The sequence below is a fragment of the Cherax quadricarinatus genome, chromosome 58, assembly GCF_038502225.1.
Source record: "Cherax quadricarinatus isolate ZL_2023a chromosome 58, ASM3850222v1, whole genome shotgun sequence".
NCBI classification, from domain to species: Eukaryota; Metazoa; Arthropoda; class Malacostraca; order Decapoda; family Parastacidae; genus Cherax; species Cherax quadricarinatus.
In genome coordinates, this window is record NC_091349.1 from 1,900,083 (window position 1) to 1,910,509 (window position 10,427).

Sequence of the window (10,427 nt, forward strand, 5' to 3'; positions counted from 1 at the left end):
TGCTTTCTTCCTTGCTTACCTGCTTCCTCACTTGCTTGCTTACCTGCTTTCTTCCTTGCTTGCTTCATTGCTTGCTTACCTGCTTGCTTGCTTGCTTAATTATTTAAATGCTTGCTTAAGTACTTAAATACTTAATTACTTACTTAAATACTTCCATGCTTGCTGAATTACTTAAATACTTCCATGCTTGCTTAATTACTTACTTAAATACTTCCATGCTTGCTTAAATACTTACTTAAATACTTCCATGCTTGCTTAATTACTTAAATACTTCCATGCTTGCTTAATTACTTAAATACTTCCATGCTTGCTTAATTACTTACTTAAATACTTCCATGCTTGCTTAATTACTTACTTAAATACTTCCATGCTTGCTTAATTACTTAAATACTTCCATGCTTGCTTAATTATTTACTTAAATACTTCCATGCTTGCTTAATTACTTACTTAAATACTTGCTTGCTTAATTACTTACTTAAATACTTGCTTGCTTAATTACTTACTTAAATACTTGCTTGCTTAATTACTTAAATACTTGCTTGCTTAATTACTTAAATACTTGCTTGCTTAATTACTTACTTAAAGACTTGCTTGCTTAATTACTTACTTAAATACTTGCTTGCTTAATTACTTACTTAAATACTTGCTTGCTTAATTACTTACTTAAATACTTGCTTGCTTAATTACTTAGCATAAAACAAGTTTATGATGATGGTTTATGAAAGGTTCAAGTTTTGATGTGCCTTAACAACCTCCCCAACAAGACTAAGGTTGTGGCGACTGACTCTGCTGCCTCACTAATATTATTATTAAATGTGTGATTACTTGTGTAATAATGATGGAACATTACTGAGGAGACTTGGAGGATTAACAACACTTGGAATATATAATATAATTCCTGTGAGAAGTCAAACGTCAGAAGGACACTGCTGCTTAATGTCAGGCTCAGCCTTCACTCTTGTGAGTATATTCCCCTCAAGGAAGGTTCCTTGATGTTGGTGAGGGGCTCTTGATTTAGGGAATTGGATCTGTGCTCCAGTTCCCCGAATTAAGCCTAAATGCCTTCCACATCCCCCCCCAGGCGCTGTATAATCCTCCGGGTTTAGCGCTTCCCCCTTGATTATAATAATAATAATAATTGTGAGTATATTGCTGACACTGGCTCAGAGGCTCCTCTTCCAAGGTATTGGGGTTATTCTCGCTGTTTTCATATTGTTGAGGGGCATTTGTTCCATGGAATTGAAGCTGCTTTCCCTCCTTCGATCAAACCTGAGTGCCTCCCATTTCCCCAGGTTGAACAATGTTCAATCTGTCAGACACTGCAACACAAGGGTATCTTCGACAACCTCTACTAGTGAGAACGGCTGGATTTGAGAGGCACCTGACCTCCCAACATCTGCGTTCTACTAGTGACCTACGTCTCACCTCCTGGCGGTATATAAGGCTCCATCCTGTCACTTCAACTCCATATTGTTTCATACTATGGAACAATGCTCTTCTCCAGACTGAGGGACTGACCACCTCAAAACTTTAAGGGTGATGGACTGATTACATCGTCTTCAAGTCTTCTGCTTCTATCAACTTTTCTGTACTTGACTGAAGAAGCCTACTGTGTAGGGGAAACGTTTCGAATTAAAGATACCTAACTGTTGCATATGTGTCTTACCTAACAACATTTCCCCAGGTGTTAAGTAACTTTATTCAGGTATACCCCTTCGAGTTTAGCGCTTCCCTATGAAAATAATTATATATATATATATATATATATATATATATATATATATATATATATATATATAAGAGAGTGCAAAAATTATAGGGGGATAAGTCTGCTGAGTATACCTGGTAAAGTGTATGGTAGAGTTATTATTGAAAGAATTAAGAGTAAGACGGAGAATAGGATAGCAGATGAACAAGGAGGCTTTAGGAAAGGTAGGGGGTGTGTGGACCAGGTGTTTACAGTGAAACATATAAGTGAACAGTATTTAGATAAGGCTAAAGAGGTCTTTGTGGCATTTATGGATTTGGAAAAGGCGTATGACAGGGTGGATAGGGGGGCAATGTGGCAGATGTTGCAAGTGTATGGTGTAGGAGGTAGGTTACTGAAAGCAGTGAAGAGTTTTTACGAGGATAGTGAGGCTCAAGTTAGAGTACGTAGGAAAGAGGGAAATTATTTCCCAGTAAAAGTAGGCCTTAGACAAGGATGTGTGATGTCACCGTGGTTGTTTAATATATTTATAGATGGGGTTGTAAGAGAAGTAAATGCGAGGGTCTTGACAAGAGGCGTGGAGTTAAAAGATAAAGAATCACACACAAAGTGGGAGTTGTCACAGCTGCTCCTTGCTGATGACACTGTGCTCTTGGGAGATTCTGAAGAGAAGTTGCAGAGATTGGTGGATGAATTTGGTAGGGTGTGCAAAAGAAGAAAATTAAAGGTGAATACAGGAAAGAGTAAGGTTATGAGGATAACAAAAGATTAGGTGATGAAAGATTGAATATCAGATTGGAGGGAGAGAGTATGGAGGAGGTGAATGTATTCAGATATTTGGGAGTGGACGTGTCAGCGGATGGGTCTGTGAAAGATGAGGTGAATCATAGAATTGATGAGGGAAAAAGAGTGAGTGGTGCACTTAGGAGTCTGTGGAGACAAAGAACTTTGTCCTTGGAGGCAAAGAGGGGAATGTATGAGAGTATAGTTTTACCAACGCTCTTATATGGGTGTGAAGCATGGGTGATGAATGTTGCAGCGAGGAGAAGGCTGGAGGCAGTGGAGATGTCATGTCTGAGGGCAATGTGTGGTGTGAATATAATGCAGAGAATTCGTAGTTTGGAAGTTAGGGGGAGGTGCGGGATTACCAAAACTGTTGTCCAGAGGGCTGAGGAAGGGTTGTTGAGGTGGTTCGGACATGTAGAGAGAATGGAGCGAAACAGAATGACTTCAAGAGTGTATCAGTCTGTAGTGGAAGGAAGGCGGGGTGGGGGTCGGCCTAGGAAAGGTTGGAGAGAGGGGGTAAAGGAGGTTTTGTGTGCGAGGGGCTTGGACTTCCAGCAGGTATGCATGAGCGTGTTTGATAGGAGTGAATGGAGACAAATGGTTTTTAATACTTGACGTGCTGTTGGAGTGTGAGCAAAGTAACATTTATGAAGGGGTTCAGGGAAACCGGCAGGCCGGACTTGAGTCCTGGAGATGGGAAGTACAGTGCCTGCACTCTGAAGGAGGGGTGTTAATGTTGCAGTTTAAAAACTGTAGTGTAAAGCACCCTTCTGGCAAGACAGTGATGGAGTGAATGATGGTGAAAGTTTTTCTTTTTCGGGCCACCCTGCCTTGGTGGGAATCAGCCAGTGTGATAATAAAAAATAATAAATATATATATATATATATATATATATATATATATATGTATATATATATATATTTTTTTTTTTTTTTTTTTATCACACCGGCCGATTCCCACCAAGGCAGGGTGGCCCGAAAAAGAAAAACTTTCACCATCATTCACTCCATCACTGTCTTGCCAGAAGGGTGCTTTACACTACAGTTTTTAAACTGCAACATTAACACCCATCCTTCAGAGTGCAGGCACTGTACTTCCCATCTCCAGGACTCAAGTCCGGCCTGCCGGTTTCCCTGAATCCCTTCATAAATGGTACTTTGCTCACACTCCAACAGCACGTCAAGTATTAAAAACCATTTGTCTCCATTCACTCCTATCAAACACGCTCACGCATGCCTGCTGGAAGTCCAAGCCCCTCGCACACAAAACCTCCTTTACCCCCTCCCTCCAACCCTTCCTAGGCCGACCCCTACCCCGCCTTCCTTCCACTACAGACTGATACACTCTTGAAGTCATTCTGTTTCGCTCCATTCTCTCTACATGTCCGAACCACCTCAACAACCCTTCCTCAACCCTCTGGACAACAGTTTTGGTAATCCCGCACCTCCTCCTAACTTCCAAACTACGAATTCTCTGCATTATATTCACACCACACATTGCCCTCAGACATGACATCTCCACTGCCTCCAGCCTTCTCCTCGCTGCAACATTCATCACCCACGCTTCACACCCATATATATATATACCCATATATATATATATATATATATATATATATATATATATTATATTTATTTATTTTAACAAGTTGGCCATCTCCCACCGAGGCAGGGTGACCTAAAAAGAAAGAAAATCCCCAAAAAGAAAATAATTTCATCATCATTCAACACTTTCACCTCACTTTCACATAATCACTGTTTTGGCAGAGGTGCTCAGGATACAACAGTTTATAAGCATATACATATAAAGATACACAACATATCCCTCCAAACTGCCAATATCCCAAACCCTCCTTTAAAGTGCAGGCATTGTACTTCCCATTTCCAGGACTCAAGTCCAGCTATATAAAAATAACCGATTTTCCTGAATCTCTTCACTAAATATTACCCTGCTCACACTCCAACAGCTCGTCAGGTTCCAAATACCATTTGTCTCCATTCACTCCTATCTAACACGCTTGCTGGAAGTCCAAGCCCCTCACCCACAAAACCTCCTTTACCCCATCCCTCCAACCTTTTTGAGGACAACCCCTGATTGTCTTCAAGAAGGAGCTGGACAGATGCTTAAAGATGGTGCCAGATCAGCCGGGCTGTGGTTCATACATTAGATTGTGTGTAGCCAGCAGTAATAGCCTTGTTGATCAGGCCCTGATCCACTGGGAGGCCTGGTCATGAACTGGGCCACAGGGGCATTGATCCCCAGAATACCCTCCAGGTAGATCCCTCTCCCCAACACCCTTGCATTCACTTCTTTTACAACCCCATCTTTAAATATATAAAACACCCATGGTGACATTACACATCCCTGTCTAAGATGTTTAAATGCTGTTCACATATATGCTTCAATGTAAACACTTGATCTACACATCCCCTACCCACTCTAAAACCTCCTTGCTCATCCGCAATCTTGCATTCTGTCTTACATCTAATTCTTTCAATAATAACCCTACCGTACACTTTTCCTGGTATACTCAGTAAACTTATTCCTCTATAATTTTTACAATCTCTTTTGTCCCACTTCTCTTTATATAAAGGAACTGTACATGCTCTCTGCCAATCCCTAGGTACCTTCCCCTCTTTCATACATTAAACAAAAATACCAACCACTCCAACACAATATCCCCCCTGCTTATAACATTTCTGTCATGATCCCATCAGTTCCAGGTGCTTTACCCCCCTTTCATTCTATGTAATGCCTCACACACCTCCCCCACACTCACATCCTGCTCTTCTTCACTCCTAAAAGATGGCATACCTTGCTGACCAGGATGTATTCACCTAATTGTGCTCGCGCGCACATGCACACATGTGCATGTGCATGCATGGATGTGCGCACTCACTTGCTCACTCACTCACCTAATTCACATAATTGTAGTTGCAGGGGTCGAGACTCAGCTCCTGGCTCTGCCTCTTCACTGGACGCTACTAGGTCCTCTCTCTCCCTGCTCCATGAGCTTATCATACCTCATCTTAAAGCTGTGTATGGTTCCTGCCTCCACTACATCACTCGCCAGACTGTTTCACTTCCTGACCACTCTATGACTGAAGAAATACTTCCTAACATCCCTGTGACTCATCTGAGTCTTCAGCTTCCAAGAGTGACCCCTTGTTTCTGTGTCTGCTCTCTGGAACATCTTGTCTCTGTCCACCTTGTCTATTCCATGCAGTATTTTGTATGTTATTATCATGTCTCCCCTAACCCTCCTGTCCTCCAGTGTCGTCAGGCCAATTTCCCTTAACCTTTCTTTGTAGGACATTCCCCTTAGCTCTGGAACTAACCTTGTCGCAAACCTTTGCACTTCCTCTAATTTCTTAACGTGCTTGACCCGGTGTGGGTTCCAAACTGGTGCTGCGTACTCCAGTATGGGCCTGACATACACGGTGTAGTGTCTTGAAAGATTCCTTACTTAGGTATTGGAACGCTGATCTCATGTTTGCTAGGTGCCCATATGCTGCAGCAGTTATCTGGTTGATGTGTGCTTCCTGAGATGTGCTCGGTGTTATACTCATGCCAAGATCTTTCTCTTTGAGCGAGGTTTGCAGTCGTTGGCCACCTAGCCTATACTCTGTCTGCGGTCTTCTTTGCCCTTCTCCGATCTTCATGCTTTGCATTTGGCAGGATTGAATTCGAGAAGCCGGTTGCTGGACCACGCGTCCAGCCTGTCCAGGTCTCTTTGAAGGCCTGCCTGATCCTCGTCTGATTTAATTCTCCTCATTAACTTCACATCATCAGCAAACAGGGACACCTCTGAGTCTATCCCTTCCATCATGTCATTCACATATATTAAAAATAGCAATGGTCCTTGGACCGACCCCTGTGGGACCCCGCTCGTCACAGGTGCCAACTGTAATACCTCATCACGTACCATGACTTGTTGTTGCCTACCTGTTGGGTATTCTCTGATCCATTGAAGTGCCCTTCCCGTTATACGCGCCAGAGCCTCTAGTTTCTGCACTAATCTCTTGTGAAGAACTGTGCCGAAGGCCTTCTTGCAGTCCAAGAAAATGCAATCAACCCACTCCTCTCTCTCGTATCTTACTTCTGTTACTTTATCATAAAACTCGAGGTTTGTGACACAGGATTTGCCTTTCATGAAACTGTGCTGGTTGTCATTTATACTCTTGTTCTGTTCCAGGTGGGTAGGTGGGTGTGGGTGTGTGGGTGAGTGCGGGTGGGTGCGTGCATGCGCATGTACGTATGTACGTATACTCACCTAGTTGAGGTTACAGGGGTTGAGTCCTAGCTCCTGGCCCCACCTCTTCACTGGTCGCTACTAGGTCACTCTCCCTGAACCGTGAGCTTTATCTACCTCTGCTTAAAGATATGTATGGATCCTGCCTCCACTACATCGCTTCCCAAACTATTCCACTTCCTGACTACTCTGTGACTGAAGAAATACTTTCTAACATCCCTGTGATTCATCTGTGTCTTCAACTTCCAAATGTCGTTATCATGTTTCCCCTATCTCTCTTGTCCTCCAGTGCCGTCAGGTCGATTTCCCTTAACCTCTCCTCGTAGGACATACCCCTTAGCTCTGGGACCAGTCTTGTTGCAAACCTTCGCACTTTCTCTAGTTTCTTTATGTGCTTGTTTCTTTAGGTACGTATGTGTACGTATGTGTGTGTGTGTGTGTGTGTGTGTGTATATATATATATATATATATATATATATATATATATATATACAGTGGACCCCCGCTTAACGATCACCTCCAAATGCGACCAATTATGTAAGTGTATTTATGTAAGTGCGTTTGTACGTGTATGTTTGGGGGTCTGAAATGGACTAATCTACTTCACAATATTCCTTATGGGAAAAAATTCGGTCAGTACTGGCACCTGAACATACTACTGGAATGAAAAAAGTTCGTTAACTGGGGGTCCACTGTATATATATATATATGTATATTTATATATATATATATATATATATATATATATATATATATATATATATATATATATATATATATATATATATATATATATATATATATATATATATATATATATATATATATATATATATATATATATATATATATACATATATACAGTGGACCCCCGCTTAACGATCACCTCCAAATGCGATCTATTATGTAAGTGTATTTATGTGAGTGCGTTTGTACGTGTATGTTTGGGGGTCTGAAATGGACTAATCTACTTCACAATATTCCTTATGGGAAAAAAATTCGGTCAGTACTGGCACCTGAACATACTACTGGAATGAAAAAAGTTCGTTAACCGGGGGTCCACTGTATATATATATATATATATATATATATATATATATATATATATATAATGGGGTCCACCTCTGGTGTAAATTGTGGGACCCATAGCCTCGAAGAAGTGGATAAAAAGGCTTCAAGGAAAAATATTTGGATTTCTTCCTGAAGCCGTTTGAATATTCCACTTCCCCTACCACCCCATCTTTTTATATTTTTTTTTTTTTTTTTACTAATAGGAATATTTTATTACATAATATGGTACAGAAGATCCAAGAGATACACTATTGATATAAAGGTGGAACATACGGTACATGTTGTTACGTGTGTATCACCGATTATAAGGCGAAAATCTCATCCAGCTCCTCAGAGCTGGGGCGTGTGCCCAAAATACAGCAGGCATTACCCCCTTTGAACAGCCGCACTGAGCCGCTGGAACAGAAAACTAGCTGCCCTGGGATCCCTAGTTACCCTGATGAGTCTTTTTCCCAGCTCCTTAAGGAATTTAGATGCACTCTTTCCCCATGAGCCAAGGGTCTCTGAGCCTATGGGAACAAACATATAATGATGGGCAAGTTCTCCATATTTTCTAGACTTTTGGGACTCCCTGAAGCTGGCAGCTGCCCCTCCTTCCTCCCTGGTGTATTGGAGATATATATTATATATATATATATATATATATATATATATATATATATATATATATATATATATATATATATATATATATATATATATACAGTGGACCCCCGGTTAACGATTTTAATCCGTGCAAGAGGGGTAATTGTTATGCGAAATAATCGCTATGTGAATGAATTTTCCCCATAAGAAATAATGGAAATCAAATTAATCCGTGCAAGACACCCAAAAGTATGAAAAAAAAAATTTTACCACATGAAATATACATTTTCCCACACACAAAGAGAAGGATACATGCACAATAGTAGAGTAGTACATGCACAGTATATATTGTGCATGTACTAGTCTACTAAATGAAGAATAAATGACACTTACCTTTATTGAAAATGCAGCAATGACTGATGAGACACTGTGTCCTGGGAGTGCCTTTTCCTCCTGAGTACTGTAGGTCCTCTTTGGCATTTTCTTCCAGAACAGGCCTTATCACACTGTGTATGCCACTACGATTCTTAAATCTCTCAAACCAACCTTTGCTGGCTTTAAATTCACCAATATGAGCACTAGTTCCAGGCATTTTTTCCTGTTCACCTGGGTGTTAGTCGACTTGTGTGGGTTGCATCCTGGGAGACAAGATTAAGGACCCCAATGGAAATAAGTTAGACAGTCTTCGATGACACTGACTTTTTTGGGTTATCCTGGGTGGCAAATCCTCTGGGGTTAATTGTTTCTTGGTATTCTCAATAAGCCACACCAACAACGGTGCTACAGCAGCAGCAGCAGCTGACAGTGCAGCAGCAGCAGCAGCTGACAGTGCAGCAGCAGCAGCAGCTGTACCACCAATAGTAGCGATGGTTGATTGGGGTTTATTATACAACCTGGCCAGCTCGGAGACATGCACTCCACTTTCATACTTATCAATGATCTTTTTCTTCATCTCTATTGTAATTCTCACCCTTATTGCTGTAGGGTTGGCACTAGAAGCTTTCTTGGGGCCCATGGTCACTTATTTTCCAGAAAAAGCACCGAAAACACTGTAATAATACGAAATATTCCGATTGTATGCTTGGATGTTACCGCGGAGGCTGGCTGGTAAACAATGCCACCGGCGGAACATGTGAGCGTGGCTCAGGCCGCACATTGGACGCGTCTCGGACGAAAATCGGTAAGCGGGTTTTTAAGCGGTATGTGAGGCAAAATTTTTGCAATTAAAGTAAGCGGTATGCGAAATAATCGCTATGTGATGCCATCGTTATGCGGGGGTCCACTGTATATATATATATATATATATGTATATGTATGTATATATATTATATATATATATATATATATATATATATATATATATATATATATATTTTTCCGCATACCGAAGCTCTATGGACAGATTTGTTGTGCGACAGAGGTCCAGTGACTCTCAAGCTGGTCCTAATGGCATTAAAAGAAGAAGGGAAGTAACCCCGGAAAAGGACTTGCTACCTCAAGTCGTAATGGAAGGGGATTCCCCTTCTAAACAGTAAGAAGATAATGCTCTCCCCTCCTCCCATCCCATCAATCATCACCAGATCTTCAATAAAAGTAAGTGTCATTTAATTGTGCATGCCTTTTTCAGTTTGTGTGTATTAAAATTAACATTTCATGTGGTAAAAAAAAATTTTTTTCATACTTTTGGGCGTCTTGCACGGATTAATTTGATTTCCATTATTTCTTATGGGGAAAATTCATTCGCATAACGATTATTTCGCATAACGATGAGCCCTCTTGCACGGATTAAAATCGTTAACCGGGGGTCCACTGTATATATATATAATATATATATATATATATATATATATATATATATATATATATAACACACACACACACACACACACACACACACACACACACATACGTACATATAACGCATAACGATATTAATCCGTTCCTGAGAGCTCATTGTTATGCGAAATTATCGTTATGCGAATGAATTTTCCCCATAAGAAATAATGGAAATCAAATTAATCCAT

At 40.7% G+C, this 10,427-nt stretch overlaps 1 protein-coding gene across 1 annotated transcript in view; it reads left to right on the forward strand.

The window, feature by feature from the left end:
* The first annotated feature begins 724 nt into the window (after nucleotides 1-724).
* LOC128698037 (probable ATP-dependent RNA helicase DDX23) overlaps nucleotides 725-10,427 on the forward strand; it is a 36,543-nt gene continuing 26,840 nt past the window's right edge. The window contains exon 1 of the mRNA XM_070097503.1: nucleotides 725-960. The gene's annotated coding sequence lies outside the window, so the exon portion shown is untranslated. The remainder of the gene's footprint in view (nucleotides 961-10,427) is intronic.